At 30.5% G+C, this 20639-nt stretch overlaps 1 protein-coding gene across 4 annotated transcripts in view; it reads right to left on the bottom strand.

Annotated features, from left to right (window-relative positions):
* LOC121131817 (uncharacterized) overlaps positions 1-2563 on the bottom strand; it is a 37055-nt gene extending 34492 nt beyond the window's left edge. For 2 of the 4 annotated variants that reach the window (XM_040727209.2, XM_071894044.1), the window contains exon 1: positions 2377-2561. The gene's annotated coding sequence lies outside the window, so the exon portion shown is untranslated. Of the gene's footprint in view, positions 1-2376 lie in introns of all 4 variants that reach the window. The other 2 variants (XM_040727210.2, XM_040727207.2) reach the window with 2 other exon arrangements.
* Positions 2564-20639: the final 18076 nt, after the last annotated feature.

Raw genomic sequence — 20639 nt, 5'->3', positions numbered from 1 at the left:
ATGTGTTCATAATAGGCGGATTTATTACGGACCTAGAATTGAAAGTCCTTGTTAGACATAGAGTTGAATTGAGGATCGACATCGGAGTAGTTCTTGCCAACGTCCATGTTAATTTTATTCTCTCCCTCCTTCCTCGTCCCAGCTGATTGTGGCTGATTTAATGAAACGACTTGACAGATAAACTGCTCTCCTTCAAAACATTGTTCAAATTGTCAGGATTAAAATGTAAATGTTATTGTTTTTAGCATGCTCGAAATATCCACGATTTTTATCATTATCATTTAGTTAAACCAATCACCTCCAGCTTCAATCACAGCCCCAACCGAGGAGTAATGGTCTGTATGAGGAACTCCTTGTTCATCTTGGCAACTCCCAGGAGTCAACTGTGTTATGTGCACGTTTATTGGAATCTCTTTTTAAGACGACCACATATCCAAAGGGTTCATATCCGGGTAGATAGAAGGGCACATTTCCTTTATCCAAAACATAAAGGTCTTAAAAATGTCTGGTTTTTTTTCTGGAATAAGTCGGGTTCCAATTATCCAATTTGGACAAACTGCACCAATTTAACATTCTAGTATGACACAGGATCTGTTAACATCAGTTTGAGTTATCTAGCATAATTCTCTATGAGTAATTGGGTCCTTTCGGTTGAGCACCGTGCAAAGGAACACAATAATAGTTCATATTCAGAGTATACCTCCGGATTTTTTAATTTTTATATACAGTTTGCAGACTTTCATAGATCTGAGGGTTGCCAAGATATTGAGGTCTAAATTGGTTACTGTCTAATCCCCACCCGATACATTTATGTATGTAACAAAATTTAGTTATTTATTTTTGTAGATAAGACATTCAGGTGTTTGAACTTTGGCCCAGGTAAAGTTTCAAGAAATAGTACAGAATATAATACATTTATTTTATGAATCTAGAGTAGGAAGAAAAGTATTGTGATGTTCTTGTCATTTTTACTCAATTTCCCTCATCGATTTTACCCATCATTTATAAGAATTTCATCGTTAATTTAACGAATTTCTTTGAATATACATATTTCTAAACTACTACCAAAACGCTCCATTAGATGGATATATGTATTTAACCCATCAACATCAAATCAAGCAAAAATATATATATTTTTTTCAAATAAAGGAGATTTTTAATTACTTTCACCAATGAACTTAAATGGAGATTATTTTTTTGCCTCTATTTGTTTGCTTATCAGTTGGTCCCCGGGATTTCGGCAAAAGTTAAAATTTTTGATCTAACTTGGTACAAAGATTATATGGTCATAATAAGAGGCCATTGAATTTGGAGATGCCCAGGTCAATGGTCAAGGTAGCACAAATCGCTAAAAATACATAATCGACTATAACTTTGGACCATATAGAGGTACAGAGCTCAAATTGGTATCACTATGTAGGTTTAATAAAGATGATTCATATACGAAAAAATCCAAAAATCAAGTAGCAATATCAGCAATGAATTTTAAGGAAATTGAGAAAAACAGCTGAAATCATATTACAAACAAAGAAATAGTGGTGAGTCAGCATGCCATCATCATCCCTACAACAAAGGAATATTGACGTCAACTCTAAGGAAAATTGCTATTTTTAAAAGTAAGTTTGGAATAAAATTCATATTGTTCAAAACTAATGATGGATCTCATTTCCCTTTGTGGCACACAATGCTTATACATCCCTTATTAAAGTATGAATGCAATATATAGTATGTTCAATATCGTACATTAATGACTTTAATATAGAGAAAAAATGATACTTCATTTAGGAAAACGACCAAAAGCAGAGGTTTGCGCTTTACCAAGTACTCATTCTAGTTGTAGTCATTAACCAATTAATTAATTATTTTTTATTGATATTAATTAGTTATTCTGAGTTATCTATCGAAGGCACTAGAAAATACCCTTAAAAGTCCCTGGTGACAATTAAAGAAAAATTATTATAATTGTGCCAAATTAAGTCTTAATTATAATTAATTGAATTATTCCCCTCCTCCTTTTTTTTTTTTTTTTGCCAAAATTCATTGATATATCAAATAGTTATTAAAGAAATTTGAAAATACTAAATATGGTGATAAAATATATATATATTTATGAAACTAATAAATAGATTGAAGATTTTCTTAATTTTTGTCACAGGTTATTTATTTGTTGACGCACCACATAAGTGTTTTTATTTTTTTTATCAAAAAAGTCATTAGATTAATGAGGAAAATAGTATATCCATACCAAATTAAGCTCTTAAGCTCAATGATGGTTGATATATATATATAATTATAAGTCCTTGAATTATATTATTTGATCTAAAAGAGGGAGTGACGGACAGGTAAGAGAAGAAGCTCTTTTTTATTTTTGCTTACCTATTTCTTTTCAATACATGAGAATCGTTTTGATTTATCCGACGTTGATTTGGTGGCAACTTAAATGAGAGTAATAAAAAAATCTCTAATTGATTTTGGTAGAATAACTTATCTAATATTTATATATGTCAAAAATTTTGTTAAAAATAAAATAAACCACTGTGCTCCAAAAAAGAAGAAAGACTAAAACCATAATTTGACGAAAAATTAAAAAATAAAAAAACTTTCGTTTTTATTACGTGTTAGCAGAGAAAAAGCAGCATCGACTTTCTATTTTCTTCCTCTTTTCTCTCTCGTTCTCTCCCGATTTTCCCTCCTTTTTCTTTGTTTCTCTTTTTCTTCTCTGTTTCTTCTTTTACTTCTATTTTTTTAAAAGAAAAAAATATATATAATGTACAAAACAGCTTGGGAGCTATCAACTTACTTTTCAATAAAATATTAGGCTTTTTTTTCTTCTTCTTTGGTTGGGTTTTGAAGGTAAACATCTTTGAGGAATATAGAAAAAAAGAAAAACAGACACGCCTAGAAATGCCTTATCTTTTCATAAATTATGATTTGTTGAATAATAAACTTATGGTTTCTGTTCGTATGTAGTGAATATTAATTACACTTGGATAGGGGATAACGAAGATAATCTTTATTTTTATTTGCTTAGATCCATATGTGCAGAGTGTACATATATTATTAATAAATAAAAGGAACAAAACGGTTTAGAGTTGTGCCGTATTTCTATTTGAATATTCAGCAATCTACATAATAAATAATAGACTGCTACAAATGACCCACATAAAATAAAATCATCTCGTGGTTTTCCTCATTTGTTTGCATTTCTAGAAGGATCTACGGTAAAATTTTCTGTAAAAAAAAATAACACATTTAGCAACTTAACTTAAATTTACATACATACATGTTCGATCTACAGGAATATCCTGTGGCAAATTATATAAGTTTGCCTGGACGTCTTACTTTCTCTTTCTATCTCGAAATGAGATACATCAACAGCGGATAGTTGAAATAACTTTGCAAAAAGAAGAATATGTTATTGGATTAGGAGGAGAGGAATTTCGAATGGAAGGTTTCATTATGTGAGGAGGTTGTGAGTTTGTCTCTTATGATTTATTCCGGGGAAGGGACTCGGATTCGATCCTTGGACTAAAAATGAGACCAGCGGAGATTACATCATATTAAGTAAAGCACTACGACCTTTTTATTGTATCTACACATGAATAATTAAAGTATAATTACAGATGAACGTAATTGGTATTACGGAGAGGAACTTCTATGTCATCAAATCAATTAGCTCTTGCTACAGAGAATTACTATAAACATACATAAATAGAAATCTACCGTACAAACTCCAATGATTGTCTAATCCTACGTGGAAACTTATTCTAGCAATTATGATAAATTGAGTCGATATATATTCCTCACCTACTACTCCTTAATATATTCTTCGTTTTTGCGAATTTTTTGAACTTTGTGAAGTTTTTTCCTTATTATTAAATACTGCAACGTTGTTATGATGAGTTATGAGAAGATTTCTTGCATCGTTTCCTACTCCAAGGCTCTCATGAACAACATTAGAATCAGAATTACTAGAACAAGAACCTTGAGATGAAGCCTGGAAGTGGGGGGTGGGGGGGTGCAAAAAATCCTCTATTTTGAAATGAATACAACTTGAGGAATTTATAGCCCTGACCAATATGACCTCTGTCATTCCCAGAATAACCCTCTTGACTATGGAATCTTGAGTACCATCGATAAGAAGTCCGGTACCCTCTTCCCATGTGAATATCGACGCCCTAAAGACTGCTGTCGAGAAACAGTGGACTGCCATGTTGGATGAATATGCGAAGAAGATCTTCAAGGATTTCAAGCCTAGGATCGAGGCCAAGGGAGGTCACTTTTATTTATTTAATTGTTTATATAAACAAATATATAATAATTTTACTTTTTGAGAGTCTAGATAAAGTTGAGCTTGTGAAAAGTCGTTCACAATTCGCAGGGACACACTCTATAATTACTTCAAAAATCATCCCACAAATATGAATATATTTTTAAAATATTTACCTAGCTAGTATATAGTATGAGTTATTCAGAACGTATGGAAAGCATAGTATGTGCTCCAGAGGATATTTTTTATTTATAATAATATCCTGAATCTTGATAAACACAAAGATGAATCTTAAATGTATCACTATATTTTGCGAGAACTTTATTTTCCTCTATAAATTGAATTTGAAATAAACGCTTGACATTAGTGTCTGTTTAAACATTCAATAAATGTTTTATCACTCTAAAGAAGTCAGCAGCATTATTACTTAATTTTTTAGTGATTGAGAATCCCACAGTAAAATCGAAAGTAAGTTTGAAGCCTGAGAAATCCACTGAACAAGAAATTGTCAATTTTTTCAAGAAATTCGAGATCAAGCGAAGAATAAATCTAGGAAAGTTTATTGGAAGGTTTATATCAGCCATTAATTGTCTTGGAACATTATTATTACTAGAGATGTGAAAAATGAAAAATTACGCTTAGTTAAATTTTGCAAAAAATATACCATTGCAACCTGCAAAATATTAGTGCACCTATAAATGATGGTTCTCCCTATTTGAAAAATTCAAACGTATTAAAGCAAACAAGGATTATAATAATTTATGATTTATAGTGATCTCTGTCAGCTGATACTTTGTCTCTTACATTTATTTATCACATTATATTATCTGTGATTTTTACGCTCACGGCAATTTGAAACCTTTATCACATCTTCAATTATAACTAAAGATGCACATATCTTGAAATACCGGCAAACATTAGGAGCACTTATTAATGCTTGACTGCAAAAATTTCGTCACTAGAACTTCGAACTTTTTCACATCTCTAACTAATATGTAGCATTATTTTTTATTTATTTGTTTAACTATAACAATATTCAACAAAATTCAGGTCTTGGAACCCCGCCAGCTACACCCTACATTTGTAACCCTTTAAACCTTCAAACATAATAGTTTTTTTTTCAATCGAGTTTTTAGAGTATAGTTACGATTCAGAGCCATATTTTATTTAACACATGGACTGAAAAGCCTCAGACTTCACATATAGGTGGTGCTTTCAATGGGTAGCTGTCATTTTTCATGGCAGTCTTTTCTTTAGTTTGTTAGTTATTGTGGTAGATTGTCGCTACTTTTGTTATATTTCTAAAACAAAAGGATCAAACACAATTTCGTGTTTTAATTTTAGACTGCCTCTTGATGGGAAAATTTCAAACCAAACCAAGGAATGGTTTAAAAAATGTTATGGGGACCTGTGTTCCATAAAGCGAATAATAATAATTTAAAAAGAAGACCATTTTGAAGGAAAAAAACCCCGAGTTTTCATTGTTAATACAAGGACTTTTCACCCATGGTTACATGAAAATAAAATGTATTTACAATTGACAAATAACATTTCAGCATTCGAAATATAAAATATTATTTTAATTGTTCTTAAATGCAGTTTTATATTTGGAAGCTAATATGTTTTATCAATTTCTTTTAATGTTCATTTTCGTGCTATCTGCCTTAAGTTACAATGATAACTGTGGTTTTTAGTCGGGATGATAGCGTGGTACTCCCTGGACACTGCTTTTATTGTCAATATCTGCCAATATGTTGGCGGCGTGCATAAGCTGTAATTCCTTGTGAAAGAGGGACATATTGAATAAAAAAAAATTGGTTTGGAGTTGTCTTTTCTTGATTACGTTTTATTGATTTATTCATGCTTGGGTCCATACAATGTAAATCAGTAAATTATTTCATAAATAGATCTTTTAAAATAATACACAAACACTATTATTATACAAAAAAAATCTTTCTTTTTTATAGATATACTCCTTTTCTTACAAAGTTACAAAATACTTAATGATTTTACCACGTATTCATAGTTTTTGTGAGAGGTATTTCCCATCCCATACATCCATAATTTATCAAAAAAATGATAATTATTTTTTCTAAAAGTAAGAAAATATAAATTATTCAAAAGCAAAAAAAACAAAAACACTTTCTCTTTTTACTAACATATATAGAGCACTACAACCCTTCACCAAAATAATAGGAATTTACTGTATACTGCTGTAAATTTTGACTCGTAAATCATATTCTATGCGGAGCAGGGAAAAGCATAAAACAATCTATGGTTCTGGAACCTACATTCGCATTTACATGGATATACATACCTTTTGTAGCTATGTGAGGCATTTTTTGTACTTAAGATAAATAAGTTTTTGTTATTTATATTCTATTTTTTCTTCTCCCTCATGCTAAAATATTGGAAATTCTTGATTCCTTCGTTAATATTTTATTTCCCATTCTTTTTAGTGTGGATGAAGATAAAGCGTAAAAATATAGAACAATGATCGCTGAAGCATGTTACTCTAAATTATAAATCAGTGGCGCTCAATCAACTGGTACACCCAAACACTTTTTTTTGTAGTAAAAAAAGAAGGGAAAGTTTCATATAATAAATATCCGTTAGTGAACTGGAATAGTATAGACCCTTAGATTAATACACCCTCTTCAGTTTATTCTTCAGTATTCTTCAGTGCTACTACATCAGATTCTAAAACCAAGTATATATTAAAATTTTGTTGAATAATATTTTTTAATTTTTTTACATGTCATAAATTTTAAAATACGAAAGTCTTCGTTTTCCTCATCCATTGCTTGATGTTTCTCGCAAGATAGGGCGGTGCATCTATTGATGAAGTGGTCTTCACTTTGTAGTTCTTCCATACAGACATTGCACGTTCAGATGATGTCTTTCCACTTACTTAGCTGGCCTACAAAAAGGCCATGTCCATTGTAGGCTTGTACAATGAGTCTCAATTTTTCTCTTCCGAGCTTGATACACTTTGATTTCGGCTTATTAAGCATAGTATGCGTATGTTTCGTACTTTAATCTGTTTTATATTGGGCACTCCAATATGTATAGAAGCAGTCATGAATTACCTTCTTTATGTAGCTTGGAGGTGTCCCAATAGTAAACTGGTATTGGCTCTCAGTACCCCTCTTTGCAAGATGGTCTGCAAATTCATTTCCTGTAATGACAGAATGTCCTTTGCACCATTCTATATGTATATTTTTCTCACTCATTCCTTTGATGATGGTTTCTTTACATTTAAAAACTTCTTTACTAGTAGTAAGTAGGTTAAAGATTGCAGTAATTGCTGATTGTGAGTTCGATATGATTATTACATTGTTCAGTGCTTTTTCGTACTTGAGAAGAGCTACTACATCTTGTACTTTGGGAAAAATCTCTGCTTGAAACACAGAAGCCTCTTTATTCAATGAAGCCGTTTAATGACGAATTGATGAATCACCTTTGGTGATGGCCCATCCAGCCTCAGTTTTTCCGTATTCATCTTTAGACCCGTCCGTATAGATGCTCGCGTCAGGATTCTTACTCGGACTATTATCTATCCAAATGTGATTACTTTTTATGTAGTCACTTGGTTGATCCATTCCGACTTGTGTAAGTATTTTCTCACTATGGAACGGATTCCCACGACGTTTTGAAAGATTACCAATTCCATCCCAGGTATTACGTAAGAAATGCTTCGTTCTCCATCTTGATTTCGTTGCCTGTTCCTTAATGTATATGTCCAGAGGAGCAATACCCAAAACTGCCTCCATTGCTGCAGTTGGTGTCAATCGAAATGTATGAGTCTTTGTCAAGTGTGCTTTCCTTTGAATAGGTTTTTATATTTTCCTTGCACTTTTCTTTGTAGTGATTGCATGTCCCCATACTAGACACCCATAGGAGATGATGGGTCTGATCATAGTAATTATGCAACTGATTATACAACCAGATAACCTTGTCTGAGGTCAGTCCCCATTTTTGTCTAATGATTGATTGCCTTGGCCATATTTCATTTACTGTTTGGCTTAAAAGCCTTTCTTTTGTTATTCCTTTAGATTCCTTGAATTCTTCTTTTTCATTGTAAGGAAATGTAATATTGTAGCAGTTATTTTATCAAATACACACAACTTCATCAAAATGGATGATTATTAATTGTATTCACAACATTTTTATAAAGTAATGAACATTTCATATTTTTTATTTTTTACAATAAATGTAAAATTTGTTATTTTTACTATCAGAAATAACATTAAATATATATATCTTGTTTGAAACCCCAAACTCATGTTGTTAAAATTATTTTGGAAGTATTTTATTTAAAAAGTATTTTTATACTTAAAGTGCAAAATGTATGGAATAGTTCAAAAAAATGATTCAAAATTTATATGAATAAGTTATAATATTTGGTCCGTTGTTTATCATGTTATTAAATACATTTTATTTGGGGTTTATTTTTGTATCCAGTTCACTAATTGCGCTAAAAAAAGATTTTTACTAACACAAAGTTAAAAATGTGCCTTGTATTTAAAAAAATAACAAACTTGTGTTTTATGAAGGAAGATCTTTAAAGAAGTATGGTTTTTAGGACTCAGACTCTTTGAAGTTTAGAGCAAAGTCCTGAGTCTGTCCTTTTGTTCTGTATAATAGAAGTTTACTGAGGCCGCCCCGTGCAAGATAAATTGTCAAAAATTTTACCCTAGCTTAAGAAAAATAGCATTGAAAATTTAATCATCAATGTCGAGAAGAGACCTAAACTACCAGAAAAAAACAGCCATTGACCCATTAAACAAATATTATTCCATGTATTTCTTGGACGTTTGTGCTTTAGCGGCCTCATTATTATTAATTTGTTTGTCACAAGTGAGTGTCAAACGATTCTTCTCTACCAGGAGATTCAATTTAAGTTACCAAAGGGCATTCATGAAGAAGGATCTTCTGAATGCAATCCTTTCTTAAGAGGTTTTAATTTTTTTACATTGACTCAAAGAAAAAAAAAATTAATGCGTTCATGAATGATTTGTGAAACTGAATCTAAGGGGACTATAATCTTAAATGAGTAGTGATAACTAACTATTATATAATGTAAACTCCATAACCTAAAAGATTCTTCATATTATATAAAGTATATATATATATATATATATCAATCAGCATTACATGTTATAATTTGGAGTTGCGTTGTTCACTTATTAGTAGTTTTGTTTATATACCGGAAGATGATAGTAGTTCCATCTTGAGTGTATTAGTAGTTTTTATTTGTTTGTCTCTAAAAATTAGTACATTTGAGCAATCTTGTGGATATTGATGTCCTATTAAGGATACTGTAGAATTCGGATAATTCGAATTCAAATGAACCCTGCAGATCTTTTCCTTCTCAATAATAAAATAAAATTCAGTAAAACTTGATTAAGGTTTCAACACTTTATAAGGATATTCTTATTTTTGACATCTATACAAACCCCGATTTAGTTATAATAGAATATATAATTAACATTCAAAGAATTGACAGAAAAGAGATTATATTCATGAGCATATCACCTATGTCAAATGGTTGTAAACATGAAATGGTGAATAATAATAATAATTATACAGTGATTGATTTTTCTATGTGTATGAACCAATGAATGAGTATAAAAGCAGGGGATGGTACATTTTATAGCTTTTTTTTGAAAAATGACACTCCCTTAGGAGCTTTATAGTCAATTCTACCTACATAAAATATACTTACTTATTCATGCTTTTTAACGAAGAAGAGGATAAAACCCATTAGAAAGGACTTGATGACGTATTCAAGCAGTAGAAAGAAAAAAGAAATATGATCATGCTACTAAATAATTAACAAGTCCAATAAACTTGTCAAAGAAGAGTTTTTTTTAATCAAATTAAACTCAATATATATTATGTATCTTTGTTGGAAAAAGGAAAAAATAAAAAAGATTCAATCTTGTTTAATTTTTTTTCTACTCTATGAATATAGTTAGAAAGGCATGTGACGTCACTTGATAGTAGGACATATATATATATATATATATTGCTTCATTCTGAGAGAGAGAGAGAGTGAGATATACCAAAGAGTAGAAAGGAAAGAGTTAGTCTAAAGAGAAAGAGATGAACCATTGGATAAATAGGTCAAGGATCATGTATGTACTATATACACAGTTTCTCTCGTTGGTACAAATAATTCATGAGCGCAAGGGTATCATTACATACATATTGGATAAATAGCACGTACAGCTGCGCTCAAATAATCAAATTATATAACTTATTGAAAGTAAGAAGATGGGTTTATTATGGTGAAAAGCGGCATACTTATAAATACCTTAATATAATTATAAATTAATTGCTTATGCAGTAAGAAATTACTGGGTGTTGTAAAAAGAATTCCATTATTTTGAATGGTTTTTTTTATTTAAATGTTTATCTTCTTTGTAATCAAAACAGTGTATGATGGTTGAACTCGACGATTTCTATTATTTTATCCAATTTTTGACAATTGACATTCCAGAGCCTAGTGCATCTTTGACATCAAAATTAACGGAACAGAAAAGACGATACCAATACAGCTTGTAATTGGCAATTACAATATCAATGCCATAAACACTACGATCAATACTGCCACCTGGCTTGCGTTTTTGCCTTGTTAGAAGAAAAAATGTAAGGTATGGTGTGTTTTCTCTTTGTCATTTGTCAAAAAAAAAAAAAAAAAAATACATTCCTTTCATACTTGAGACACAAAAATGTTTGGTCATCCAACTGTCTCTTAGTTTGAAAATTAATCTTCCATTCATCCAACGTTTCTCTTCCCCAGAAGCCACTAAAATAGTATTTAGTTAATTACCTTTTATTTTATATTAGTAAGCTCAAGTCCGACTCGGGTTTGAAGTTCATTTGAAGTCGGACTTAGAACTCCGACTTGCCATGAAATTTAAGCGAGTTCACAGCCCTACTTTAAATGAATGAATAAGGTAAATTCTGCAAAAGGAAGATTCAGTTGTATACAAAATAAGAGAAAATGACAAAAAATGATAGAGTGAAGTTATCTGTGGTCTCATAAAAAGTGAAATATAGTATGGGGAAAAAATTACCAATGTCTTGAATCTACTCAGGTTAATATGCGCATTTCCTTACTTTGTTTTGAAGCTCAGATAATAATACTTAATAAGAGTATGATATAACAAGAATATATATGCTGGGATTACTTCTATGTTGATCCTCAATTCTATTTTGAGTACAACAAGGACTTACACTTGTAACTCCCGAGCAAATGCTCTTTGTTAATCTTCTTCTTTCATGTACATAAGCACTAGTTATTACTTAGATGTCTTCAATAATTAAATAGTAATGGCAACAACATCTTTGGAAAATCAAAAAGTCAATTTTTTAAATTTTTCTTTAATTGGTCAGATGTAGTAATACTGATTAAGTATAAGTACACGTTATAATATTACATTTACTCTATCTTAGCCAGGAATCTTGTTTGAAGTCCATATGCATGATGTATATTTTCTTCTCTAGGATAGACCATGGCGAGAACATACGCACATTGAGTTCAAGAGGATAATTTTTCCCCAGCAAGTTGGCCATTGAGGTCCGTCGTTCCTTTTTCAGATTGCCAACTAAAAAATGTTTCTCCCACTTTCTAGGAAATATTACCTTCTAATTGTGTACATATATTCTTTTTTTATCTTTCGCTTCTTTTATAAAAATTTCAAAGTTGAAAGTCAATTATAACTAAACCCCTTTAAAGAGTAGCAGTAAATAAAAGATGAAAATTCTTAGAATATTCGAGAATAGTCAAGGAAAACAAAAAAATGTTCACGTTTTTTTTCTTTTTCAAAAACTAGGATTTCTAAAGTTACCAAGAAAAGGTCAGAGAATCAAAAAGGTAAAATAACCTTCTTTTCTTTACTTATTGCTAAGATTTCTTACACTTTCTAACCTTCTAATGAGTAAGGAAGTAATTATTTATTGCGTATAATTGCAAAAGTATTATTAAATATTGTTTCAATTAGATATGTATTAAAAAGTGTTCGGTTATTGACTGCAAATAAAAGTAAATTTCTGCAATTTCATACATATTTGACCATTAAATCTTTGAAAAGGCTCCAACCTCAAGGATAAAAAAGTGTCGAATACCTTTTTGACACAACTTTATATTAGCAATTGAAATATAGGAAAATCTATAAGCTATACATGATTGATGGTGTACTGGAGTTTTGTGAAAATTTGATAATAGGAGATTTTCTATGAGAAAGTTTTGCCATTTTGTATGTATTTTATAACGTAAATAAAACATTTCTGGCTTTAGTCTTTACTTTGCCTAAATAAGTTTTCCATTTGATGTTTTTTTCTATAAAAGTAATAAATTGATTTAAATTTGGGGTTTTTCCTTATATCTTATTCATATGTTTGTATATTCTACAATTTTAATATATTTGGTGTATCAAAATAAAAAAAAATCTTGAACAAATCAACAATAAAAGAAAATTCTGATTTATTTCTTTGCTTTATGTATCGATACAACCTAATATTTCATAGACAACTATTAATACAGTCAATAGTATATTATCCCTAATACCTCTAAACTACGAGATAAATGCTCATACAATTTGAGACTAGTATCCGTCTAAGTTAAGGTATCGGATCTGATTTCTAAAGTTCAACTAACCAAAATATACTAGAAACTTTACGCTTTAAGATTAAAAAAGAACTAGATCCGAAAAAATGTGGATCTGTTCTATCATTAATCGTGGGACAAGAGCCAAACTTTTGTAACTTGAATATTTACTTAACGAGTTAGGCATGGAAAACTAAACTTTTATTATGAATAATGGTGTTTTCCGATTTTTACAATAAAATAAATTTGAGAAATTCATTTCGACAGTCTTAATTTTCTCTTTTTTTAATATCAACATTAAATATTAGACTCCTAAAAATAACATATAGGCACTAAGACTAATATTTGTAAATTTTGAGTTAAGATAATTTGGTACTAAACGCTCAAATATAATTCAACTGGCCAGAATTAATTTGCTTAAAGTAATAGAAATTGTTATATAAAAGTTGATATTATCTTTTTTAATTAATTAAGTGGTACCCACATATACACTATAAACATTTTATCTGGTTTTTAAATTTATCGCCGTAAGAGAATATTTTTAGAAATATTAAATCAAAATTGAAAACACTAAATCCGAAAAAGAAAAATTATTAATAAGTCGTAACTCAAATATTTTTTTCTCTTAATCTTAGAGTTTTTATTCCAGCACTTAATAATGGATCGAAATTGGAATACATGCCAATCAAAAAACAAATTGGACTTCAATCAGAGTATTTGGTACCAGTATTGGGCATTTGTTATTTTATTCGAGTCTATCTATATATTATTTTTTAGGAAACGACTAAATTTGCAAGATAACAAAAGCTCTGAGGGGTGCATCAATTGTTAAATATCGGCTCGGACAAACTCCTCCAAAGATACCATAGAGTGCTGGAGAGGTTTGATGTGGATGGAGTGCTTATTATTTAAGAACCTGAGCAAAAAACTAATCTGAAACGTTTTTACGTGTGTACATTTTATTTTAAAATATGTAGCTACTGATTTTATCCTTTTAATTATAATTTATCCCATGAAATATCCCCTTTTTGTCTGTTACATCAACTCACAAATACAGCATACCGAAACCAAGATCTTTATTCTTCATCAAGAAAAAAAATTAATGTTTCCAATTTGAATGTAAAGGATATTTCTGTTAAGAAATGACTTTTTATAGCCTTATGTCACTTGAACTCGATGTCATTGGGCAAAAAGTAAATAGATCAGAAAAAATATACTTATCATAGACAATTGAATAATTTTTAAGCTCTTAAGTAAATTTAATGGCAGTTACAAGTAAATATACGGGTGTTTCATCTGAATCAATTTGTACATAACTTATAGAGGTAATGATTGAGTGAATTACCTCTTTTCTCATTATTAAATATACAAATATATAATATATAAATTTACAAACATTTAAATTGAGGTAACTAATTTGGTACATCTTTTAGTAAAGGTTTAAGTATTTATTTTCATTTTTCAAGAAACAATAATAAATATTTTCAATTTTGATGTTTTTTATTTTTATTATTACTTAAATGTTCTATCATACAGAATGAAAAAAAAACCATAACAGGTTCAGAAAATAACCAAAGCATTATTTAGGTTGCCAACAACAAAAAACTTGCACACTAATAAATGATTTACAACCCAATATATTTACCCCCCCCCCTCCTTTTATTTTCTATGATACACTCAAAAATGGCTTTACAGGACACATACAAACATCCAGAGAAATATGAATTCGCCTCATACTGATAGACTTCCAGACGAAGTCCCTGTTCATACCATCAATAAAACAAATTCTCATATGCAAAGGTTTTTATCTAAAAGACAAAAGGCAGTACTGAAGCTTCGAAAAAATTAATTTGAGCTGAACGTTCAAATGGGACACCTTTGTCATTTCTTTGACGGAGTCAAATAATAGTCGTGCTTTTAATAATCATAGTTTGAAACCAATAGCTGTACACAATGCGGCATTATACTTTGGATTTACCGAAGAAGAAAAAGCCGGTGCCCAAGCACAATTAAGCTTTGGATATGCATTTATTTATACAATGAATCTATCGATATTCGAACTATATTGGATATCCTTAAGATGAATTATGTTACCGATGTGGAAGGACCCAAGGGGGATGTCAAATCTGTCAGTATGAAAATTAGGGGCGTTGAAAATTTTAAAAGTCACAAGACGGAAACCTTATCAAAGGAAATTGTTACTATTCAATAAATTCTAGTTTTTGTGTTATTGGTCTGTATGGATCCAACAAGGATAATCCTGATTTCTTCAAGGCTAACCTCTTTTTAATTATATCGAAGAAACCCACCATTATAGGAGGAAACTTCAACATAAAGCTTACTAGACATAAGGATTGTCAACCAGGATCTGCCAATGATAATCCTCGAGCGACTGGAGAATTAAAATCGATTAAAATGTCTTCTTTTGGCTTTCTTGATGCCGGAAGTGTAATGAAAAACTTCTCACACACCTTTCATACTAAAGACAAGTCTTCAAGAATTGACCTGTTTTTAATCGAGAGGATTTTTAATTGAATCAATAATTTCTTATACCTAATGTAATCGATACTCAACTGTCCAACCATAAAGCCCTCAACATTCAGTTCAATCCAAAGTCTAAATAATTGAGACAAAAATGCTGATGGCAATTAAATTCAGTACTTTTAGATGACTCAGACACAAATGATGAAACTATCAACATTATTCAGAGAACGTATTATAATTTAGCTCTACGTGCAGACAATTTATACAAGTGGAGCAAATGTTTTTGAAAATCAAGAGCCTACTTCGAAGAAAGAGAGAATTTGAGCCGCAGAAAAACGTGGCGATATGGCTAAGATTGAAAAAATCTCAAATAGTGTGTAACATGTAGGAGTACTGGACAATACTTCTCTGAGGATTTAAGAACTGAAACTGAAGATATAACAATAACTGACATACAAAATAATTCACTGGAGCTGCATATTAGCGAAGGCGAGATAAAAATGTTATAAACCAAAGTGCAAAATTGAACAAACGTCCTCGGCCATATAGTTTTACTTTTGAGTGTTATAAAAAATATGCAGACCTTTTAACACCTATTTTACTTCGTTTTTATGAAAAAGTCACTTTCCTGAATTTGCATCGAATGGACGTTTTGTTCTGATACCGAAACAAAATAAGGATCCTGGTTTCTTAAAAAATTTAAGACACTTGACTATGCAAAACTGTATATATAAAATATTTTGTTATGTTTTAGCCAATCTCCTTTCTGGAGTTTTAAAATCTATTATTCACCCAACTCAGTATGGTTTTATAAAGGACAAACTAATGGATAGCATTCCTTTTACGTTACAGGCCTTTTTAGAATCGTCAGACAATGTTTCCTTGATGGGAGTTGATTTTACCAAAGCGTATGACACGCTATCCCACAAATTTATAATTAAACATTATACCGAAAATGCTTTGGCGACTACATTATTCAAATGGTTGGGGTTCTACTTGTAAACTTTCGCACAATAATCGAATATGGAAGTCAAAGTGCAACGTTCACCAACAAAATAGGTGTTCGCCATGGAACCTATCGTCAGCCTTACTTTTCATTATGTGTAAATTATGTATAAATAAATTGTGGTCAGCTTTTCACATAGCGAAAAACATAAGGTTATTGGTATCTTGGATTGGAAATCACTGTTGTCAAAAAACTTTGAAGATGTAACTTCCAAGATTAAACGAGCATGCCAGTTCTTCTGATCTTTTAAACTAAATATGTGGGATAAAATTCAAGCCTGGAACACTTATATTAACCCTAGCGTTACCCATATATTACGAATAACGCCGTATCAAGAAAAAAATATCTACTCAGGCTTTAATGATGGAAACATCTTTCCTGAATTTGAAGAATAAGAGAAATATTACTCCAAGGAGACTTCACAACCCTCTGAAATACGGTGGCCTATCTATTATATTTTTCAGCGACCTATGGAGAACCTTGAATTCATATTGGGTTAGACATCTTTGGTTGGAAAATAATTACTCGAATCACCATCTTTCCGGATTCATAGGGAGGAAATACTAGGGTGAACCCACAGACGGTCTCAGAGTAGTACTCCATAAGTTGTCCAAATATTCAGATAGAATGCAATCACTCTCAGAGTGTGTTTGTGAAATACTCATTTCACATGAAAAGTCTCTTAAGTGGGAATTCCAAACCAGAGTCAAATTCCATGTACCGCATTGGAGTTACGACCATTGGTGTCGATTTTGCTGCCGAAATTTATGGCTCAAATAACCTAATTAACCACATGCCTTTTAAACGCTTCGGGGTAATTTTGGGAAGTTTGTACAGGTTTCAAGACCTGCGGTACCTTATCGTTTTCAATTAACATCTACGGCTGCTTCTGCACTGAGGAAAAACCATCATTTAACAAAATTGACTCCTTTCATCAGCTATTTTGATTGAAGGAAAATTAACCTCGCCGTCAAGAAAGAACTTAATGTTCTCAAAAGTTCGCTTTTGTCTCTAGCAAAGACTTAAGTGCCGGATTCTTTCTGGTTCCCTAGAGGTAAGAGCCAAATTTTTTATTGGTGGAATCACCGTAACTCATGGACAACGCGATCGGGAGAAGGCATTCTCTTGAATTCAATGTACGTTCGCGCCAGGCAATTCATAGAGAAAGAAATATACCCCTAGGTCAGATGGAACAAATAAAATACTATAATGTTTACTTATACTTAATCAGTGCAACTCCATCAAACCAAGTAAAGGAACATTAAAAAAAAGGAAAATCTTCTACATGAACATTACAACTTTTATAATTTGAAGAGAAACCATTTTATAGCCTTTTACAGTGGAAATGAAGAAAAACTTATAAACGCCATTATCATAAAGGTACATCAGATTTTATATGCAAAGCGGAGCTCCTCGGACAATGACCTTTCCGGCGTATTATCTGTTGTAAAGCAACACATAAATGTTTTAAAAAGGATATAATGTTTTTACCTACTTATATTTCAACAATTGTTTTTCCTGAGAGATATTTTTAGCCTGTGTATGGGTTCTATATTTTTGTTAAAGGCTTTTTATAGTGTTATGTTACTACATTTCCTTTTTCTTTTGACACTCTACTATAAGTATATATCTGGTTATGGGATTCTAGTTAGAGATGTACTTATTTTGCTGTCCAACTCTTATTAAGTATTTATATTTTTGTGGTTTTTGATGCTTTGATTTTAAAATTTGAAATATAGATACGTCTACTGACAAGAAAAGAAAAAAACAACATCCAGAGAAACTTTGATTTTTTCACGTATAACGGAAAGTTTGTCTGAATGGTTGAAAAACGTTCACACATTTGCACTATACATGGTGTCCCTGATGTGCATCATAAACATGTTTTGATCTAATAAATAACAATGTAGTTGTATTAAAGAAATATTGTAATTGTGTGTATTAGAGTTACAATAAAATCATTTTTTTTTTAAAAAGAAAATGACTTAGGTTAAAAAATGGTTCCTAATTGTCCAAAAAACATTTGAGAAAAGTTTGAACTATTTTGAAAAATCTTTAGAGGTAGCTCAACCGCCCTAAAATTTTGAAAATTTATAGTTTTCAAGAAAAAACTGAGTATTTGCTTGAATAGTGTCAAATTAAAGCTCTTTTGTAAAAACAATAATTTGATCTTAATAAATTTACAATAAAATATATTTCATAATTATTTCCAAAAAAAAAAAAAAAAATAATGTATATATCTTCAAAATAACGTAAATTGAAGTTGGTTGAAATTGAGCTCATGACCCTATTTTTAATTTATTTAGCATATTGCAACCCAATTAAAGGACGGAAAAATATGAAAATTTGCAATTACGATTAATTTACATTCAATTCAACGACATCAATAAATAATTAATTACTAAGACTTTAGTGACTGTTTTATGACCTTTTCACAGAAAAACATACTTTTTAATTCAGTTTTAACACATAAATACAACAATAAAAATTTAGGTAATCCTTGTCGAAGATGGTGCCTTCAAAAAATATATCTTTTGGATATATTTTTGTTGTTTTTTCTTGATGATAACTTATGACTTCTACCTCCGTATTGCAAGAAGACATATACTTCCTGTTAGCCCAGCGAGAAAAAGGAGGAAAAGGCTTCATGGTTGGAGTTGATAAAAGCCTTGCAGCCAAAGAACATCCTTTAAAATGAAGGTAAGAGAGGAAGCAAGGGGGAACTTAATTATGCAATCTTCTTCATTAATCTCTCATGCTTATACTTTTGATGACCAAACTAATGAAATTATAGATGACGAAAGTGAAGATTAAATACCCATGTATACTTTTCATCTTTTACTTGCCCTTGATCCAACCACCGAAAATCAGTTTTTATATTATTAGAACCAGCTAAAAGTTTGGGCTACAATATGAAAGAACTTTCACTTAAAAGAGAAAAAAATCGTCAAAACAGGGTAAACCATATACTCAAAAGATGTATGATATCAAAGCAAATTTTCCTCTTGTCACACATTGGGGCAGAAAAATTATTCCAAATCTGAATTTTCTAATTAGAGAAAATACTTTTATATAATTATAATATGAAGTGGAAAAAAGCACTGTTATGAAAAAATGAATTAACTCTCATAGACGTTTTGTATGGAGAATCGTGTTTTTGTTAGTGAGTACTCTGGGGACTAAAATACACAAGAGTCTTCCCATTATATTTCTTTTCTCAAAGTCTTTTTATTATTCTTTCATTTTTGAAGAGTGAACAGGTTCTATGAAGAAATATAAGTATTGAGTAGTTACGTGTGAGTGTGTTAATAAAAAACAGAAACTAACTCTGATGATTTCTTGGATCTTCCATATTTTTAAAGCAAGTTAGTCTTTAACCTGAAATATATTTAATGAAACTTATACAAGTAAATGATTAAATGCAGGATTCGGGATATTTTCCCGTAGGTGTAAAATCCAACTAAATCCCAAGATCCCGAGAGAGAATCACTATTGGTTACATTATTGTTTTAAGTATAATAGATCTAAGTAAAACTTTTTCATTGCAGTATAAAAAGATAAGAGATAAAAACTGACGAGGTATTGATTTCTCTCGAATGTCTCTCGAAATTTCCTCCGTTTGCAAAAAAAAGCTACTCAATTTATGAATATTTTGTATTAAACCTTTTCCTTTTCAGTACTGAGTTTGCAAACACTATTATTGCTTTAAGTCAACACCCTTTATAAAGTGCATCCTCTCTTTCCTCCACAATGAGAAGGTAGACGTCGTTAGTCAATTAAAGACACTTTTCATTGTTATAAATTATTTCAAAAAATCCATGTTTCCATTGTGGAAATGTTGAAAAGTCGGTTTGCTCTATTTACTATTGAATATTCAACTTTTATAATGAATAAATAAATGACGTAGATCTAACAAGAAACAAGTTGAATAAACTTCTAATATGTACTCCTATAAAGTGTTGTATTAGTTATATTATATACGCGTTACTTTATTTGGCAATTAACAGATATAACTATTTATAAGTATATAAATTATAGTAAATAATGTACTTGTATATTTTGAAGTTTTTATAAATCAATTTCACGATATTATACTCTATTTAATTTTACATGCAAGTCAATTCAACAAATGAATTTTTGACCGTATTTTTATTCTCAAAATTTTAATGATTTAATATGTTGTTATAAAATCTTATCTTTTAAGAAAGCAATGCTCATTTAAAGAACACATAATATAATGTCAATATAATTGAATTTTAATG

Source organism: Lepeophtheirus salmonis, chromosome 1 (assembly GCF_016086655.4).
Source record: "Lepeophtheirus salmonis chromosome 1, UVic_Lsal_1.4, whole genome shotgun sequence".
Classification (NCBI taxonomy): Eukaryota; Metazoa; Arthropoda; class Copepoda; order Siphonostomatoida; family Caligidae; genus Lepeophtheirus; species Lepeophtheirus salmonis.
Note: the sequence above shows the minus strand (reverse complement) of the source record. Positions and strands in the feature narration are given on the sequence as shown.